The sequence below is a fragment of the Chelonoidis abingdonii genome, chromosome 15, assembly GCF_003597395.2.
Source record: "Chelonoidis abingdonii isolate Lonesome George chromosome 15, CheloAbing_2.0, whole genome shotgun sequence".
In the NCBI taxonomy this organism is placed as follows: domain Eukaryota; kingdom Metazoa; phylum Chordata; order Testudines; family Testudinidae; genus Chelonoidis; species Chelonoidis abingdonii.
In genome coordinates, this window is record NC_133783.1 from 52,185,148 (window position 1) to 52,200,546 (window position 15,399).

Genomic DNA, 15,399 nt, shown 5'->3' on the forward strand with positions numbered 1-15,399 from the left:
ATTACCTTCCTCCACATCATAGCTTGCCAACTGGCACAGAGCTAAAGCTAGACTGATGCTAGTTCTGATTGTTAATTCAATCGCCTTGTTATAGATGGAGGGCACTATGGTACTTGCCCTTTCCCTAGTCTTTGGGATGGAACATAGGGCGGCAATCTGTGTCTCCCGTCTCCCACGACTGCCAAAGATAAATCACCTAGAGGCTCCAGATACCTTCTCTATTAACCTCTTGAGGATTCTAGGAGCCATTTCATCGGCCCGTGATTGAAGGCATCTGAACTTTTCTAAATGATTTTTAACTGCTCTTTTTTATTTTATCGATTTTCTAAAATCCACCCTAGCTGACTGGTCCACAAGAGCACGTTGGCAAAGGAGGTCGAGCTCTATGTAGCGAGCATGTGCATTCAGAACAATCTCAGTGAGAAGACCTGAAAACAAAGAGTCATCTAAGGGGTCGAGTGCTGCTTGCCCATTCGGTCTGCAGGTTTCCAGTTACGGGTTTGTCTTCCGCTCCTCACGGACGCATGGGATAACCTGAGACCCTGGCCTTGTCTCCTCTTGCTTCTAATGTAATTCGATAAAAAAGTCTCTGTTTCACCTTTATTCCCATAGCTAGTTTGAGACTTCATTGGTAGCCTTCGGGGCGTGTCAAAGAGTTCCCATTGCCCGCTGCATTCCTGTTTTATTATGCACTATATTTGCTGATCCTTTGTCAATCTGACCGTCCAGTTCCCATATGTGTTATATGACTCTTGTTTGTATTACGTAGTCCTCGCACATAACATGTCTCGGTTATAAGGAGCACCAAGGTATTGTCTCCACCACTATTCATCTGCTTTCCTACCCATCCGCAATAGCCAGTGTTGCTGTTGGCCCTGCCTATAGTACTTATTGCGGCAGCCTATGTGAATAACAGGTGGCACTAACTCTCTCAGTTGTTTTTCCGCGCGCGCAGCTTTGTGATGTATCTCATCAGTGACGTTGGGCGTGTTAACCTATTCAGCTCTCTGAGCTACCAAGATCCGCCTTCCGTGAAATCCACCGGTCCTCTATTTTTGCTGTACTACTCCCTCTCCCTTCTTAAATTGCAAACTCTATGATTCATGATCACGATTATCACCCAACTGCCTCTACTTTCAATTCTCGATGAGTAATCTCTCCCTATTTTAAGAGGAGTCAGTCTACGAACATCGCTGTAACGCCCACCTAGTAGCTTTTCAACCTGAACTGCAAATAAAAACTGTGCCTCCGTAATTCGCAAGGTCCAGGAACTTTATTGGATAGAATGCGAGTTGCAGTGACTGGGGTTGGGATTTTCCCAACAATATTGGATAGTTCAAAAGTCCCCATCACCAACCAAGAGTGGCCAATGTGAAGAAGTTTTTAGTTGTTTAAAAAAAAGCCCACGGACACACTGCGCTCTGCCGAAGCCTCTCCTGCAGTAAGGTGGCCTGTACTAGCATCGCATAGCAAAATGAAATCTACCTGGAATCTGACGACACGTTAGTGCTCTTCTATGCTTCTAATGCCCTGAACAACCCAGATGACCCTCAACACTTGTCTCCTAGTGTCCATACTCCACTCAGTCAAGTGTGCACATGGAATATCAGTATTATATCAGGCAACACCATCCTCCCCAATCTCCTCCTTTTCGAGCAGTCCACTATGCCATCTCCTGAGACAAGATCACATCTAGGCCTGGCACCCATAACCACACTGGGAAAGCACACAGACCCCAGGTCTACCACAATTCAAAATTCCTGGTGTATCACCCCAGCCAAAGCTTTCAGTGGTGCCAACAATGTCATCAGTTATTTATCTTAATTTCAGACACTTCCAATTCTTCCCGGCTTATATTATTCAACTCTCACATGTGTATATAGGCTGCATAAGATACTGGTATGACTGCTCACCTAGTCCCCTAGTCAGAACCCTACTTTAAAGCTCTACCTCACTAGACAACGTTAGCCCAGCCTGTGTGAATGTGAAGGTCGTTCCCTCTCTCTGAACAGGTGAATCGCCCGTCTCTCGCGCTACGCAGTCCCCCACAATAGCTATAATCCCGTGGCGACGAGGAGCAAGCCCCTCCTGGTGACACATCACTTCCGCAATAGCCAGCCATCACCGTCACATGAATCACTATGTCTAGAACTGCAACAGGCCCTCTACGCTTGGAGACAGGAAGAATCGAAAGAAGGACCGGGACCGGACTCAAACTCCTTCCACATCCATACTCCATCAAGCCTTACGTCACTCCGTCCTAGCGTCACACCTCTGAGTACACTTATGTGCCTCACATGGATGAAAGCATGGGGTAAGTAGTCAAAGTTCGGATATATCCTCAACGCATATGCCTCTAACATTTCGGATACGGCCCCACCGGAGGGCATACCTCCCGGAATGAATTAGGGCGAACAGATGGGCACTCGCTCCGCCCTCAGCAGAGAAGTCTCCGACCACACTCACTCCTACATTGTCCTATTTTCAGTGGTGGCAGCAGACCTCCAGGCCTTAGGGGTAACGAGCGTCTCTCTCTTTACTGTAGGGGTATCCTTCTCTCCTGTATCAAGAAAGCAATGAACGCTACCTAATTACACGAAGCGCGGGGAGGGTTTGAGCATGGGTGGCAACCACGCCCGCTGTCAGAATAACCAGCTGAACCCAGTGTCCACCCTATCATCTCCTCCTCCACCAATTGGTGCGTAGCAGTCCCTGTGACTGGACAAGCTGCCTCAGCTGTCTCCACATGAGACAGTCCAGAATGTTCGTGATAAGCGGATTGCTCCGCGTAACTCTACCCACCGTTCCTGTAGTCGGCCAACCGTGGCTGCCTGAAGGATTCCAACCATATAAACAACAACTTTTCACATTGAGTCCCCCCCCGCTCACGCCGGATATAAGTAAGCTGGGACAATGTGCAAGTATAAAGTCTTTGCAAAACCACACCAGAATCTGGGTAGAAGCATCCGTGCTCTGGTGCTCTGTCTGGCTACAGGCGCAGGTGGAGGAGACAGAAGCAGTGCTGGCACAGGTGTTGCGGGTCCTCCTAACCATCGTAAGCTTTCCTCTATCGAACTCCCTCTCAAACTCCCCTGTCTGCTCTGCTTTAAAGAAAAAGGTTTTGGATTAGTTTGATTTATAGGTTTTCAAGGGACTAACGGGTCACAGAAAGGACCGACAAGGGACCCCCACTCCCTTCCCACTCCCCTTCCAAACTCCCTTGCGAAACTCCCTGTTAGCAGCCCCTGTTCGCACAGCTCCCTGGTTGCTTGTGTGCGGTTTTATAAAGCCCTGGCCTGAGTGAATGCCCCGCCCACTGGTTAGGGCTCAGCCAATTACCAGAGGCTTCTGGCTTTCAAACCTTCGTTTGTAGCTCAGCCTCCAACTGCCAGCTACAGCACAGGGTCCTTCAAACAACCACACAAACAAACAGACAGACAGACAAACACAAGCTCAGCACACAGCAAGTAACCCCCAAACACAAACACATACACACAGCTTCAGCTTCAAACTATGTATACTTTGTCTTCAGATGAATAAAAAAGGGATATCCACTGACGCTATCAACAAACAGATAAATAACATTTTAGATTAGCATATCAACACTCAGACAATATATAACAAATATAGTAACTGTCATTCAATGTTGCAGTTTAAATAAAACAAACTCAAACTGTTCTACAATGCCATTTAGTGACATTGAGGGGGCATGATTTTCAAAAGTGACTAGGGACTTTAGGACTCAGTTTCTAGGTGCCCAACTGGAAATACCCTAAATGGGTCTGATTTTTAGAAAGCAGGTATTCAGCACTTTCTGAAAATCAGCCTTCTTTAGTGTGTCTCAAATGGAAAACCCTTTAAAATTGAAGCACGTAAAATGAATAGTTGTTCTTGAAAACCTTGGTCAAGCTTCCAAAGTCATAAATGTAACTATTACAGCATTTCTCCATTGTAAGTTGCTTGTGTATGTGTTTGCTTGTGCACAGAGTTATCCTGTTCATATACTATTTGCTCATATTGCTTCCCTCTGAATCATAGTGTTTTTCTAATACATCATGAACTGTCACTCATTCTTTGCGGGAGTTACTTGATTAGAGTCCTTAGAGAAACATGCACATCACTTTAAATTGATTAGAGGAAGACCTATCTAGAGTGAGTATTTAAATGTTCAGGTTTCTCTTATACCATAAGATATCCTGGAGGACTTTTGAATGTGTAAAATAAATCCATAATTCTCTCAAAGACATTAAATATTATTTTTAGCTTTAAACATTGGGAGAGAAATCATTTTAAAAGCTTATTAAAATGTTATATGAATATATTTTAAAATATAATTTATATTATCACTGATGCATAACCTTTCAGATGAATAATTCACAGCCATGACTAGTCACTTTTGATAATCTATAGTGCTATGCTGTGTTGGTGTTCTACTGAGAGATTAACACTTATGGCCCAAGGAATAAAGCTGAAAAATCTAATTCATTTGTTTGCCTATTCACAGTGACAGATATTTTCTTAAATTAAAACCTATTAGTCTGAGTTCAGAATCTTAAAATTTAATCGGTTCTAGCTCATTTTAGTCGTATAAAACATTATGATATATACTGTATTGCAGCCACAAAAGGAGACTATTGATTTTCAGCAACAGTTTTGCTATCACAGACAGAGAAGAATGATTTGAAAAGGCTATTTGGAAGATGCAGGAAATTAACTAGCTTTTGCCTGTTAGTGATTGGATATTATACTTTTTCTTGAGAGTATATGACGTTTAAGAGGTCCTTGGTTGCAAATTAAGGTTACACAGTTAAAATAAAAATAAGTAACAGGTTAATGCTGCTACAGCGATATTAATTCAGACATATGCACATACTGTCTCTTTTATGGTACATTTAACTACAAATGATAACATGTTAAGATGTAACGTTACTGGAAAAATTAGGAATGTGTCTGGAATATATGAAGTACAGCATAATTAATCCTGTTGGAAGTTTAACTTTTTTTCATTTCCTCTCCATTTTCTCTTAAGTGCCCAACCCTAAAACTCTATTAATGTTTGTTGCTGTTTTGGATTTAGTTGTTATGTTGAGGGTGGTGGGTAATGTACTGAGTGTAGAAATATCTAAGTTACTTGTGCAGTATGTATGAGAAATACATAGGTTGTCTCCATCCATACAGTTGGCAAGGGAGGCAACTGGAGGACCAGTTCCCATCAGGACACTGGAGGAAAGGATAGCTTTGGAAACTGCAGCAATAGGGAGAAGGCTCAAGACATGCCAGAGAGAAAAGAAGTAGTCTGGGAGCCCATTACTACATCATCTAGTTACAAATCTCTTGGACTGCAGAGGCTTCCGCCTAGGAGAAAACTTGAACCGATGAGAAGTTATGTCCTCACGGTGCTGGTGGCAGGGGGAGGGGGCTGCGTTTTTACAATGAGATAAAACATCCCCGTTTGTATCTCAGTGTAAAATCCAGTGGAGAGGACTCTCTGTAGTTTTTACTGTGATGAAGTTAGGCAAGGTTAAATCCACTTGAGGGGGTACTATGTTGGCCTCATCTAGGTACATGACTTCAAAAACTGCCTGAGGTTTGTCTCTGCTAGGGATTTAACAGCAGAATAGCTAATGTGTTAATTATCCTATTATAACACACACACACACTGGTTTTTGTCAAGGAAGACGTAGGCCAAATGTGTGAAAGAATGATCTCATATTTAAAAAGACACAGCTGAGGGAAGAAAGTAAGGGGCCCAGAAGGCATGGCTAGTGGATCAGAGGCTCAAGGTAATTAAAACAGTTATCAGGCCGCGAGGGCCAGCCTTAGGACATGCAGGACCTGATTTGAAAGAGCTGCTGCCGAAATGCCGCCATAGACAGCAGCGGCGATTGAGCTGCCGCCGAAAATAATGGTGGCAATTAGGCGGCAGCTCAATCGGTTGCTGCTGTTTCCAGTGGCACTTCGGCTGAGGGGCCTTCCTCAGCAGCAGTTATCTTCCAGGGCCTTACTTTGCGGGGCCCTCTGAGGTGCGGGGCCTGATTCACGGGAATCGGGAGAATCGGCCTAAAGCCAGCCCTGCAGGCAGCTTCTTGGCTTGTCTTAAGAGAGTGTGCATCTCCCCACATTGCACATGCATGTACAGTGAGTCTCTCTGGACATAGGTGCCGACTTCCCCTCTTTCACATGGATGCTTGACCCCTCCCCCCAGCCCTGCCCCTGTCCCCACTCAACCCCTTTCAAGAGGCCTCGCCCCTTTCCACCCCTTCCCCACCCCCATTCCAACTCCTTCCCCAAATCCCTGCCCCGGCCCCACCTCTTCCCTGCCTCCTCCCTTGAGTGCACCATGTTCCTGCTCCTCCCTCTTTCCCTCCCGGCGCATGCTAACAGTGCAGAAAATGCTGGGAAGTAGGTGGAGGAGCAGGGATGCGGTGTGCTCAGGAGGGGAGGAGCAGGGGAGCTAAGGGGAGAGGGGAGCTTGGCTGCCAGTGGATGCAGAGCACTCACTAATTTTTCCCCCTGGGTGCTCCAGTCCTGAAGCACCCGCAAAGTCGGTGCCTATGTCTCTGGAAGCAGACAGTAATTTTAGATCTTTCAAACGGTCAGAACATAGGAATTCCCATTCCAGAAGAGGGATCTGGGATCAGACCTATGATCTAGTCCAGTATCCTCTCTCTGACAATGGCCATTTCCTGAATAGGACCTATAATATTTAGTATGTTCATTTATGGTCTAAAGAAAAAAGTACAAAAATGATATTAATCAAGTTTTCCGTTAACACCAGAATCCAAATGAAAACAAATATAAAGGCTACATGACTTGGAGAAATAAAAATAGGAGGTATCTTACAAAAGGTTAGGATTCAATACTTATAATTGTAAAAAGAGGCAGTAAACCACATAGATACACACTGGAAGGCAGCTTTATAGGAAGCAACAAGTCAGAGATCAGGGATCAACAGTAAAGGTGAGTTTGCAGTGCAGTACTGCCTGTTTTTTCAAAGCAACAGTACTCTTCTGGGAATTATATTCAGAAATATATTGTATAAAAACTAACAGTTCCAATCTCCTGTATGTGGAATTTCAACTTGCAGAATTTTCTTAGTTTTTATGTGGCGGGGTACCCCGTGTTTTGCCACCCCAAAGGTGAATTCTTGGGCATGTAGGAGGTGAGGTGCATGCACGCTAATACTGCTGGCCTCCCCTCTGCCAAGCGGCCCCACCAGCTCGTGGAGAAACCATTCTTCTAGAGGCTCCCCTGAGAGCTGCCCCTTCACGGTGCAATGGGGGAAACAGTGCCCCTTCCAAGTGCTTGTTGGAAGAATTTCCATGGGGCTGAGGAAAAGGGGAACATTGCACAAAGATGTAACTCTCCTTCCAGAGGCACAGACCCACCCCCAGGCACACACTGTGGAGGGAAGGATGGGCCCCTTAAATCCTAGTGTTGCTGTAAACAGCCCTCTAACAATCATCGTATATCTGGAATATTTTTGAACAACTGTAATCCCAGCACTTAAAATACTGAATAACTAGAGAAAATAAGAGATGATACAAAAATTGGACAATAAAACATAAAACTCTGTGGGTCAAATTTATCATTAGGATAAATGAATTGCAACTTGTCAGTGGAGCCGTACTTGTTTGTCAGATGTGAATTTGGCCCTAAATGAGCCTGGCTAGGCAGCTCAGGAAAATATAAAATGTGGTGCATGATCACAACATATAAATGACTTCAAAATATAATAATGTGAATAATCCCATTCCCTTACTGACAGTGATTTGCTATTAAAAAGACAATATATGCCAATAGTAGAATAGTTTGGTATCTGGTATACAACCATTACTTCCTATTTTTGTATGAAGACGTATTATCCGAGAGGTAACTTTTGGCAGATGTTAACCCTTTTAATGGGGATCTCTATACACAATGGAACAAAAAGCAGTGGCCTAAAAGTGAAGTTTGAAAAAGTTGAGGCTATGGGTCACTATACATTCCCTAACAGAGAAACTGAGTATCAGAATAATTTTGACTGAGGGAGGTGGTCAAATCCTCCAAGAGCAAGTTAGCTAAGATATTACTGGGCCTGATGAACAGAGTAGTCCTGCAAAGGATGTTTCCAGTCTTTTAATCCTTCCTTTGTCGGATACTCAGAAACACTTCATATTAGAGCAGGCTTCCTGGATCATGCTGAACAGCAAGAAATCTATAAAAGTAGGTTTCCATAGTACATACTGCAAATAAGAATACATGACATTGGGTGAATGCCAAGGGTGTACTTAAGGGCTGGATTCTGCTAATACTAATAAATTATTCAAAATGTGGGGTTTTCTTGTCATTTTTTCATGTCCACTAAAACCTTTTGATTTAATTATAGCAAAGTATTTAATAAGGGAACAAGTTTGTCTATACATAATTACTCTAGTAAGGAACAAAAAGGAAACCAAATATTTTAATCTGTTTTCTGAATCTGACATGGCATCCAAAGTCATTTTGAAAACAAGAAGCAGAGGAGATAAAAACAGATGTTATATATTTTGTATTAAGAACAAAAGCCAAAACTTTTAAACTGAACCATAACGGTAATTAAAATTACTATTGGATCTTATCGTTATCCTTCCTTTCTTTTCCCCACTCCCCACCTCTCACAGATGTTATTTCTGAGTGAAGTCTCTGATCAAATGCTTTAAGTGGAATCCTCTTCCTTTTATAAAAAAAAACCAAATGCTATATTATTTGAGTCTGGTCTAATGTGCTTACACTAGAAACAAATGTATAATTAACCCTTTTTCATGATAAATTACCATTAATTTTTTTAGGATTAGTGGAAAGTAGCATAACATCGGGCAGATTTTGCATTCATGGTAACCATCACATGGGACCTTTAACACTCTTACAGGATTAGTGCAGGCAGTGATTCATCCTGTTACCATGCACACACACATAGTGTGCAGCTTCTGACCATCAAAGAGGCTTTCCTAATTATCAGCTTTTACAAGTGAGCATGGAAAGATTAGAATATAAATATTAGTAAGATGGCTTTAGGGTTCTTGAGGGAACAAGATAAAATGCACTCTTTCCTCCAGTGAATAGTTGGATTTTGAATGAAATTTTGCATATTATTTGAGATGCCATATTTAGGAAGATAATTAATTAAAAGACCTGGTGTCTGAGACAGTGGGGTTGGGTCTGTTCTCCTCCCCTCCACCCCCATACCACCCTTCTGTGAAGATATTACATGTATTGCTCTAAAATCTTAATTTTCTTCCTAAAATGAATATTCTTCCTTTATGTAAGAAAATGCCTGAGGCTGGGGAAATGGAGTCAAACTTGAGAGGCAGTGGCTGACAGCCACTGTGCCTCTGTGGTACTGGCAATTAGGTCAAATTTAGGTGAGTATTTAAATGTAGATTTGGTTCCTACATTTAGACACTCAGGAACACGGAAGACGAATTCGTTTGGTTAAAGACTTCTGAATTAAAACTGAAAATAATAATACATTTCAAAGATTATTTTAATAATCCTACTAACAATGGTAATTTTCCTCCTGGACTTTCTTTTGTGTTTCTGTAATTATTACCTGGCTTTTAAGTTATAAAGAGAAAAGTCTTAATTTCTAATAAGAAATGAATTTATCACATTCATTTGTGTTTTGAGTTTGGGGTTTTTGTTTTTGTTGTTTTTCATACCAGAACACAATGATGTCACAAGACCAAAATACATGAGAGAAGAGTCCAGAATTACATTAATAGAAATTAGAAGGTAGAGATGGAATGAACCCTTTAGAGAGACTGTGCTTTCCCCATCCATTTCTAAGTACAGGATATAAATATTAGATGAATAAGTATTAGAAAGAAAGCAAGATTTTTCAATCAGTTCATCCCACTAATACTTACTGTAGCATTGGTAGTATAATCCATAACCTGTAATACTGTATTTCAACTCTGCTGTATTCAGTTAGGGCTGTTAGGTCCTGGCCCATGGTGGGGGCAGCATAGAGCTGCATTTCCTGAGTATTAGTTCAATGAGGCATCACACAAGGGGGGCTACACCCATTAAAATGCTGAATGTTCTTTCTTCACAGCTGGTCAGCTCTGCTGGTTACTTCAGAGATTGTCTGAGTCAGGGACATGGCTCTTCTCTGACTGAAAATCAGTATTGTCTGGAATATCAGTGTATGTGTCTATGTGGGTTGTGCTATCTGTCTCCCTCCACATACTTTTTGCTTTCTATAAAGCCCTGTCTATGCACAGTATATACAGTGTAGTAGTCAACTGTACTCAAAAATGCATATGTATGTGGGTTTGAGCCATTCACGTGGTTAACCATGTACTTGAACACATCAATTGTGGTATTGTAACAAATCCTGAGTAAGAGGCTGCATGTAACTGCACTTCCCCAAGAGCAGACTCTGAATCACCATCTGGTCTTTGGTACCCCCACGCTCCAACAGAGGAGTGATCTCAGCCCTATATCTGGCCCAGTTTACTTCTCCACTCTGTTGTTCTGCTGTACTGTCCGCAATATTATGGGGACAGAGCCAAGGTTCCACCCACTTCTGTCCCCTTGTCTCTGTACCCCTACCCAAAACCCTGCGGATTGTCAGGTGCCACCAACAGCAGAGAATATACAATCTGTGAGCAATGTGTCAAAGACCACAATAGTGATCTTCACATGCCAGGATGAAGAACATCAATCTTAATGACACACAAGGTTAACAAACATACTGCTGTAGCAGAGGTAGGCAACCTATGGCACACGTGCCGAAGGTGGCACGCAAACTGATGTTCAGTGGCACTCACACTGCCTGGGTCCTGGCCACCGGTTCTGCATTTTAATTTAATTTTTAAATCAAGCTTCCTAAACATTTTAAAAACCTTATTTACTTTACATACAACAGACTTATAGAAAGAGACCTTCTAAAAATGTTAAAATTTATTACTGGCACGCGAAACCTTAATTTAGAGTGAATAAATGAAGACTCGGCACACCACTTCTGAAAGGTTGCTGACCCCTGTGCTATAGAAAGTCATTTAACAGTTCCAGTTGCTCAATAGCTCTTAAAATTCTGCTAAAATATATGAATAAGCAATGTGACTCTGTACTTAAGTACAAAGAAAATCAGCAACCTTGAAATTCAGTAAAAGAAACATAAAGGAAATGAGACAAACAGGACTAGACCCTGATCTTAAAGTATCCAGAGTAACTTCACTGATGTCAATGGAATCATTCTAGACTTCCTTCTTCGTGATGGAGATTAGAATGTGACCCACAGAGTTAGAATTTTTTGTTTTTTGTTTTGCGTTATCCAGAATAAGTGTGTTTTTACTCAGGACAGGGAGTGAGGGGGTGGGAGAGAGAGTCTGTAATGTATGCTGGATGAGAAAACTAGCCTGTTTGTGCTTAATATATCAGAGAAATTGTTCAGGAACAATTTATCCGTAGATTGTTTGCCATTATAATGTTTTCAAGGTTAGTTTCATCTTGCGTTCTCAGCTGTATAAGTGCCAGTTGCACCAGGGCATCTTTAACTTGTGCACTCAGTTTGGGTTATTTTCAATTTTTGCATTCAGAAGCAGATAAAATTTGCTTATATGGAACAGATCCATCCCATTTTGCATATTACCCTTCTTCTTTTGGACTTCTATACTTTTTTATTATATTTCAAACAAGCATCTGATCATGGGGCAGTAAGTCTGAATGGGAAATATGAATTGACTGCAAATTGGGACAAGCTGAGTTCCACTATTTTAAATGAAATGGAAACTAAATTATTCAGTGTTTGTGCTCTCCTTCAGTAAACCATAGTACTATGACTCCCTAAATAGAAACTCTCCAAATCCTGCATGTGGTAAAATCTAAAAGTATATAAATGTGAGTCCAGCGTATATTAAGGTATTCATTCAGGAGAATGCTAATACTTTTTCTTCTATCAAGTTACAAATTTTAGCACCAATTCCGCATACCTTTCTTCGCATACAGAACACATGCATAAACTTTAACACGTGCATATGGTTTTGTAGGATCAAGACCCTTGTTTTCACCTCTATTAGCCTTGGTAAGATGCCGGATGTATAATGTTGCTAAAGCTGTTTAGTGTCAAAGGGCCATTCGTGTGCTCCCCTATGAAAATGCACTGTACTTATAAATGCTTCTCTTTGAATAAAATTGTTCATCATTAATAATCTGTTTGATAGATGATTAGTGCCAGAATAGACTGGCATCTGCACTTTGGACATGATGTACTTGATTGTGCTAGCAAACTATAACAACATGTATCAACTACTGTAATTATCATATTGTCACTGTTTTCTACAGATGTAAAGAAACATAATTCAAGCTGACAAGCCCAAAGATTTTATTGGAATGACCTATGATACCCTAACATCTCATTAATATACAGCCAAATGCACAATATCAATTAACTATAAGATGTAACCTCAGGGCTTCTTACCATTAGTAGCAGCTAAAAATTAATAATGCAACAGAAGTTTTTATTATTTGATTTTCTCACAGTGTGAAAACTAAAAACTTCAAATTATTAAACCTTTTTTGTAGAAGTGTGTGTTTTTAAAAATAATTAGTTCCTTTTGTGTTTTTGATTTTACATTAGTGTAGAGAGTATGAGTGAATAGCATTTAAAATGAAGCCATTGTTTATTCACAAATCAAATAAGCTACCGACAGCTGCCCTAGTGGCTTCCTCATTCAGTTAAATTAATGCTTAGGCCTTGGGTGGAATAGTCTTCTGGGGAGAATGTGGGCATTTATTTTCGATTTCCATTCAATGTTGAGTCTTTTAATGTCAAATCCTATTTAATCTGCTCATGCTTTGTTGAACTGTGTGCAAATTTATTCTATGGACCACTTGACAGAATTTATACTATCAAAGTAACATACTTTGAAAATAAAGTCTTTGCATCTCTTTGGAGCTAGCAGAGCACAATTCTGTCTTCATTTTAATTTAAGATCTACAGAACACTGAGAATAACTTCTGTTACATAATACTGTGTAATTTTTAACCAAGCCTGAGTCTTTTGACCTTTGCACTCAGTCCAAGACCCATCTATTTAATCAGGATTTTCCCAAGTCCTAAAAGTGCTCCAATAGAACAATGTTAGATGCAGCACAAGAATCTAAAGGGGTGGGGTCAATAGGGTTCTTTTTTTTTTTTCTTTTTAGGGTGCTAGGAAATGTTCAAATTTTTTGAAGCTGTTATATTTGTCATGTTTTGAAAAAATAACTAGAAGCCTACTCGCATGTGGCAGAACATGTAACATTGAAGAACATTACTATTGAAGTCCAGCTAGGAAGAAGCCCAGTCCACCTTTAGCTGCTGGTGCTGCTGGTGCTGTCCCTTCTCATTTTGGGACACTGTCTTTTGTAATAGCCTAGTAAAGGATAACTCTGAAGCTTCATCCCTTCTCTCTCTAGCTGCTAGAAGGGAGAAGGATATTTTTCTCTTTTCTTGAAAGTATCTTATGAGCTTCAAGGGGAAGTGTCTCTGCTGACATTAATGCTACCACCCCTCCTAGAACTTCCTGGCTGCAATGAGGGGGTAAAGTCTCCTCTATTACCTAGCATTAGCCTACACTTTACCTCCTGACCATTGCAAGGAGAAAAAGCACAGATCTTTGCTATTCTACCTCTCTCCTAACCCCATGTTCTGGTGAATCCCCATTGAATAACCCAGTCTTTGCCTGTGCTTGCTGCTCATAGTGTTCAAAAATAGCAGCTGCATGACTGACATGATTTTTTAAAAGTATAACTGCTGCCCCAGGTGGTTCTCAATAGCAGCTATGAAAGGGACTGGAACACTGACAGTTTTATTTTTTTGCAAAGCTATGAGCAGCAGATGAGGTACTGAAGTGTTTTTCTACAGGTTCAACAAGGCAATAAATATTCCATTGGTTTACTTTCAGTTTCACATTTGAAAAGATAGCTTTTCAAACATAAGGGGTAAAAACCATGTCCACATTCTCTTCAGTCCTGAGTGCCTAAAGTTAGGCCTCTAAATTAATATGCAGGCACCTAAATCAAAGTGGCATGGTCTTTCAGAGCACTCACTGCTACTGTTGACTTGAGGAGGAGGTAGGATTGCTGAACATTTCCGAAAATTATACCACGTCTGTTTAGGAAACTAACCTTAAACAGCCAAGTTTAAAATTTTACCCTTTATATATAATACGTGTGTGTGTGTGTGTTTCCCAATAAAAACTTAAACTCTTTAGAAATTGAGGGCTCCCTCCCACCTCTACACTCGTCGAGAACGCAGTCAGCATCCCAGAATGGATTTGTTGAGCCCTTACTGTAGTATTTATTAGGCGTGTTTGTTTTTTAAATATTGTAAATGTGCCCTTAGAATTGGTGACAGGTGCACCATATAAAGTAATAAATAAATATTGGCAATAAGGAAAGACAGAGTTAATATTTTAAGATTTTTGTTAATATAAATTGCTAAATTTGAACATTTTATGAATCATATAGCACAGTTCTGATATTCTGCACATCAACTCAGCATTTTGAATTTTTTAAGATTCTGCTTTGACTTTTAGGTTCTGATTTGCTCACATTGTATAAAGACTTTTTTTGACTAAATCATTAGGGATAGAAAATCACTAATTAAGTCAATGGGAGTTTTGCCATTCTGACTTCAATGGGGCCAGAAATTCACCCATGTAAGGTATATTTTAGAAAAATGTCATTCTTTCTCTTTCAACACAGATGTTTGAATCTGCAAATCAATGACTGTAGTAAGGTTGACACAGTAACTATTGTACCAGTTTCTGAGCTTATTCTGATCCTCATATGCTGCACACTGATATAAATTAGGAATAGCACCATTCAAGTCTTTAGAATGATAGCAGTGGAAATCAAGTATAAGTAAACTCAGAATCAAGCCTTCTCTCTGAGTTATTTATAATAAATCAAGCTTTTTTGTGTTTTTTTAATTAAAATGAACACTTTTTCTTCTAAATGTTTTTCCATGTTTCTATTCCTTTACTTTGAATTAACTATATACATCTACAAATAATGATTTGATTTCTATTCTGTTACACAAAATACACATTGAAATCCCTGGAATTGCATTTAAGTGGCAGCTTTATTTGTCCCAATATTATCCTAATTACCTGTGCATTATCTTCTACTTATTAATACTGCATACTTTTACGCACGCCATTCACTGTCTCCCCTATCTCTTCTCTGCACCTTATTTTGAGGGACATTACTCTTAGTCACAAAGTTGCATATATATTCCACATGAATTTGGTGTCTCTCTCTTCTGACTGTTGAAAATTATTGCATCAAAATATAGACTCATGGAGCACAGATTGTAGAAAGAGTTAATTACACCAAAGGAACTATCAAGGTTTTTTCCCCTACTTTGAACTTTAGGGTACAAAAAGTG

At 40.5% G+C, this 15,399-nt stretch overlaps 1 protein-coding gene across 2 annotated transcripts in view; it reads left to right on the forward strand.

Moving 5' to 3' along the window:
* The window catches only part of GFRA1 (GDNF family receptor alpha 1), a 231,990-nt gene that overhangs the window by 93,113 nt on the left and 123,478 nt on the right, over positions 1-15,399 (forward strand). The window lies entirely within an intron of this gene.